At 34.2% G+C, this 6,000-nt stretch overlaps 1 pseudogene; it reads right to left on the bottom strand.

Moving 5' to 3' along the window:
• Window positions 1–3,466: 3,466 nt before the first annotated feature.
• Window positions 3,467–5,340, bottom strand: LOC100262810 (acetolactate synthase 1, chloroplastic-like; annotated as a pseudogene).
• Window positions 5,341–6,000: the final 660 nt, after the last annotated feature.

Below are 6,000 nucleotides of genomic sequence, written 5' to 3'. Positions count from 1 at the left end.
TGTCTTATGCGAGCATACAACATGAAACTCAATCCAACTAAGTGTGCCTTTGGCGTCAATGCAAGGAAGTTTCTAAGGTTTATGGTAACCCAAAGAGGAATTGAAGTTAATCCGGCTCAAGTGAAAGTCGTTCTCGAAACGCCCACTCCAAAAAAACAAGAAAGAGTTATAGCTCTTCACGGGTTGTCTTGCAGCTTTGGCACATTTCATAACCTGTTTCATAAACAAGCTAGGCTTTTTTTCCTCACACTCAGAGGAGCAAGCATGTTCAACTCATTAACATAGCTATACACATTTTTTTTCATTTTTTTTTTGGCATAACTCACATTTACTCACTCATTTTAGTTAAATTGTTAGACTCAAAAGGAGCTAAACCAATGTAGATGATGAAGAAATGCAAGCAAACACATGCTTCATCTTAATCACCATCATTTATCAAGCTCCATGTATTTATTTTATTATGAATGATTTTATCTACTTTTAATTCATTTTTCAATCATTTATGCTACAAATTTTCATCACTTTGAGCCAATATTTTGAATTTTAGATGACTAATCCTTATGAAGTCCGTCAAACACAATACTACAGGTATTCATTCTCAATCAAATGGATAAAGATACTTGCAAAAAATATTGCTATAAATGTTTATTATCAATCCAAATTGCCCAAAGTCATTGCAGAAGCAATGACAATTAAAACAACAATCTAGATACAATTAAATCAACATAACTATATGCATTTTTCTTGCAAGCATCTCATTTACCCACTCGTTTTAGTTAAAGTGTTAGATTCAAAAGTAGCTAAGCCAATATAGATGATGAAAACATGCAAGCAAACACATGCTTCATCTTAATAATCATCATTTATCAAGCTCCATGTATTAATTGTTTCCAGATTGTTATTTTAATTATGGTTGCTTGTGCAATTACTTCTGGTAATTTAATTGATAATAAACAATTATAGCAATAGTTTTTGAAAGTATCTTTATCCATTTGATTGAGGATGAATATCTATAGTATAGTATTTGACCATTTTCACAAGGATTAGTCATATAAGATTCAAAATATTGATTCAAAGTGATGAAAATTTGTAGCATAAAAGATTGACAAATGAATTAAAAGTACATAAAATCATTCATGATAAAATGAATACGTGGAGCTTGGTAAATGATGATGATTAAGAGGAAACATGTGTTTTTTCATGTCTTCATCATCTATATTGGCTTGACTCCTTTTGAATTTGACACTTTAACTAAAATGAGTGGGTAAATGAGATGGTTGTAGAAAAAATGTATATGGGTATGTTAATTTAATTGTATCTAGATTGTTTTTTTAATTATTGTTCCTTGTGCAATGACTTTTGACAATTTGATTGACAATAAATAGTTATTGCAATAGTTTTTGAAAGTATCTTTATCCATTTGATTGAGAATGAATACCTATAGTATAGTGTACCGTTTTCACAAGGATTAGTCTTCTAACATTCAACATATTGATTCAAAGTGATGAAAATTTGTAGCATAAATGATTGACAAATGAATTAAAAATAGATATAAAACTCATGATAAAATTAATATGTGGAGCTTGATAGATAATGATGATTAAGATGAAGCGTGTGTTTGCTTTCATGCCTTCATAATCTATATTGGCTTGGCTCCTTTTGAGTCTAACACTTTAACTAAAAGGAGTGGGTAAATGAGATGGTTGCAGGAAAAATGTAAATAGGTATATTGATTTAATTGTATCTAGATTATTGTTTTAATTATCGTTGTTTGTGCAATGACTTTGGCAATTTGATTGATAATAAAAAGTTATAGCAATAGTTTTTAAAAGTATTTTATCCATTTGATTGAGAATGAATACTTATAGTATAATGTTTGATCGTTTTCACAAGGATTAGTCATCTATGATTCAAAATATTCATTCAAAGTGATTAAAACTTGTAACATAAATGATTGACAAATGAATTAAAAGTAGATAAAATCATTCATGATGAAATTAATACGTGGAGCTTGATAAATGATGATGATTAAGATAAAGCAAAATAGAGAATTATCAATTGAATAGATGTCATCCAAATATATTCACTTATAGCATTAGATCTACACTTTAAATAGGGTCAATTCCAAATAAAAATTCAATTGCACTTTCAGTGTTTAGAAACTCTATAGAATTTGAGCCCTTGATGCTTTCTTGATCTATTCAAGCTTTTACACATAACTAATGTAAATGAATCACAATGAATCTAACCATAAGAAAATTTTCACATTGTCTATAAAGCATAACTTATGGCTAATGTTGGAGATATTTCAAGAGATCTTTACAGTTAGATCGATGAGAGAATCATGAGTATTACAATAGGGATTGAATTTCACCAAAGACAATCCTCCTCAAGGGCATGTAGTCCATTGATAGTTATCGTTGGTCCTAATTCTTAGACCCAATATTTGGGCACAAGCACATCTTAAAACGGCATGTATTGGCAAATTTTTAGGGTTTTGTTGAAATAGAAATTAAATAGAAAGAGAGTTCTAGGGAGAAAAGAAAAAAAGACTAGGTTTCATTTTTTTTTCTTCTACTAACACCATTAAATCACCCATTGAAGCATCTTATGGGTATTTTTAGGTTCTTAAACTTGTTTGAAGTTATAATTGGCACATTTACAATAATACAAGTATCCCTTTTCCTTTTGCCATATTAACTTAAGTCTTATGGCAAGTTTGAGTAGTGGCATTTGTAATATTTTCAAACTATAGTGAATTGTTTTCAAAACTTGACTTGTGCATGTAAGCACATTTTCAAACCATATTAAATCTTAGTATTTTGTGTCTTGCTTTCTATCCGTTTGATAAATCATCTCTTAAAATTCCTACTATTCATTTTTTTTTTTTTTTTTGTGCTTTGATTGCAAACTTGTTACAAATTACTTCCATTTCAATTGTAGTGGTAGATAGATAAATTACTTTGATATATTGATATTTATTTTCATTCCTAGGACTGGAGATTGATTATTTTTGTCTTCTTTTTCTAACAGAAGTAATAAATTTTGTTATACTCAATATCAATGAAATGAAAATTAAATGATAATATCTTCAATAATATAAATATTAATCTAAAACTATAATTTACTTCTCTTGATGACTCTGTTTACAATCTTCGATATGATTTTCATGTAATTATAATTTACAGATCAAATCTTCTCTTCTTTCAAAATATTCTACGACCATGAAATTTAAATTTTTAGGGTCTTATTTCAATGGAGTTCTTAGAAATCAAAGCTCATTTTCAAGACAAATAAGAGTCTTTTGCTAGTAATTTAGGTACTTGTATTTTGACAACTTAATTATGACTTTTAAGAGAACCTCAAATAGAAAAGGAAACTCACTCACTAAATAAATATTATTTTTTATTTTCAATTGTATTAGTACTTGACAGTTCATAATAAAAAAATTGCATTTGTTTTACATTTACTGAGCACCTTTGATAGCATCTTTGAAAGTGCCACCATCGGGAATCAACTGCAGCACTTGTGCTTGATGGGTTACCGTCACATCTAGCAGATATGGACCAGGAGTCTTCAACATCTTCTCTATTGCCTCTCTCAGCTCTGCTTTTTTTGTCACACGGGCTGCAGTTATGTTGCAAGCTTCCGCAAACATCAACATGTCAGGAAATACTTAGGCCTGGTTCGATGGATTCCCCATGTATGAGTGCAACGAATCACCGTCCCTATATTCATACTGAAATTGATAAACCATGCCACGGTGCTGGTTATTCAATTGCATAATCTTCACTGGCAGATTTTCCACTCGTATTGTAGCCAATTCCTGGATATTCATCATAAAGCTTCCGTCACCATCAATGTCGACAACAATTGCGTCGGGTTTAGCAAGTGCAGCACCCATAGCAGCAGGCAATCCGAACCCCATTGCTCCTAATCCACTTGAAGAGAGCCAGTGGCGGGGATTCTTATGCTTGTAATACTGGGCAGCCCACATCTGATGCTGGCCGACTCCGGTACAAATAATAGCATTTCCATTAGTTAATTCATCCAAAAGTTGAATAGCATACTGTGGAGGAATAGCCTCTCCAAATGTTCTATAACTTGGTGGGTGCTTCTCTTTCTGCTCATCAATTTCCTCTATCCAAGCCGATACCTTGTCATTAAACTTTGTCCCTTTTCCTCTTTTGTTTTCTGCAGTGGGTTGCTTTGCTGCATTCTTCTCCAAGATCCTGTTGATGCCTTCCAATGCCAGCTTTACATCAGTGCAAATTGAAAGATGGGGTTTTTAGTTCTTTCCAATTTCTGCTGGATCAATATCAATATGAACAATTGTAGCATTTCTAGCGAAAGCTTCAACTTTACCTGTTACCCGATCGTCAAATCGGACACCAAATGCTAGCAACAAATCAGACCTGTCCACAGCGTAGTTTGCTTGTATAGTCCCATGCATTCCGAGCATATGAAGAGATAGGTCATCCGTGCATGGGAAAATCCCTAGACCCATTAAAGTACTTGCCACAGGTATACCCGTGAGCCCCACAAACCACCTTAACTCTTCACTGCAGTTCATACACCCTCCACCAGCATACACAACTGGCCTCTTTGACACTGAAATTAATCGAACAATTTCTTCCAGGTGGGCCTTTCCGGCAATTTAGGCAATCTGGATGCATTCCCAGGCAGCATAATTGGCTTATTCCAATTCGGAACCATGAGCTCTTTCTGTATATCTTTTGGCATGTCGATCAAGACCGGACCAGGTTGGCCTGAAGTTGCAAGGAGAAAGGCTTCTTTAACTATGCGAGGAATGTCTTCAACATCAAGAACTAAATAATTGAACTTTGTGATCGGTCGAGTTATATCAATAAGTGGGACTTCTTGGAAGGCATCGGTCCCCATCAATCCTCGTGGGACCTGCCCAGTAATGGCCACGATGGGTATGCTATCGAAGTTTGTATCCGCAATGCCGCTGATAATATTAGTGGCGCCTAGACCAGGGGAGGTGAGGTAGACACCAGGGCGTCCGGAAGCGCGAGCATAGCCGTCTTCCGCAAATATGCCCCCTTGCTCATGTCTGGGCAGCACGTTTCTGATCATGGAGGAGCGAGCGAGGGCTTCGTGAATCTCCATGTAGGCTCCCCCCGGGTAACCAAAGACATGAGTCACCCCTTCACTTTCCAGGGCTTCCACAAGGATGTCACTGCCCTTCCTCAGCTGGTCTGCAGCGAACCGGGAAACGAAGGTTTCTGGGGCGCCCAGGGAGGGTTCGGGATTGACACTGAGGTGGCAGTGGGAGAGACACTTTGTGCTGGTAGGTGATGTTTGTAGCTGCAACATTCGCCATTGCTGAATGAAGCGAGCTCAGTACAAGTTCTGTTGAGTGTGCATTTTTGTGGCTGGCAAGATTGGTTTTATATCAAACATGGATGGCGAAAAAACATGGTATATACGTCCAACATTTTAAGGTACTTATCTTGATGACTTCTTTTACCAATAATCTTCAATATGATGGTCATGTAATTATAATTTAAAAAATCTCCTCTTTAAAATATTCTATTATTGTGAAACTTTAATTTTTAAGATCTTGTTTGAACTGACTACTTGGATATCAAACCTCACTTCTAAGGCAAATATGAGTCTTTTGGTAGTATTTTGACAACTTGACTATGGCTTTTAAGAGAACCCCAAATAGAAGCAAAGATGAAATAGTTGCATCTTGCAAATTACATTTTTATGCACAAAAACTCTTCTACTTAATCAAACTCTAATAATATCAATTTTGTCTTTTTATTTATATATGAAAAGTTAAAAATATGAAGCAAAATCTCTTTTCAAACTAAATCATCTAACTTCTCTATATATTGGCCTTGCAATCTGAAAATGATATAATATGTTTAATAGTTGTATTTGCTATAAGTTCTTAGATGTCAAAAAAAGTATTTAAAAATCAATTGCAACCTTTAAAGATATTTGTATAGAATTAAGAATCACGAATGA

The sequence above is a fragment of the Vitis vinifera genome, chromosome 16 (genome assembly GCF_030704535.1).
Source record: "Vitis vinifera cultivar Pinot Noir 40024 chromosome 16, ASM3070453v1".
Classification (NCBI taxonomy): domain Eukaryota; kingdom Viridiplantae; phylum Streptophyta; class Magnoliopsida; order Vitales; family Vitaceae; genus Vitis; species Vitis vinifera.
This window is presented reverse-complemented; position numbering and strand designations above follow the sequence as displayed.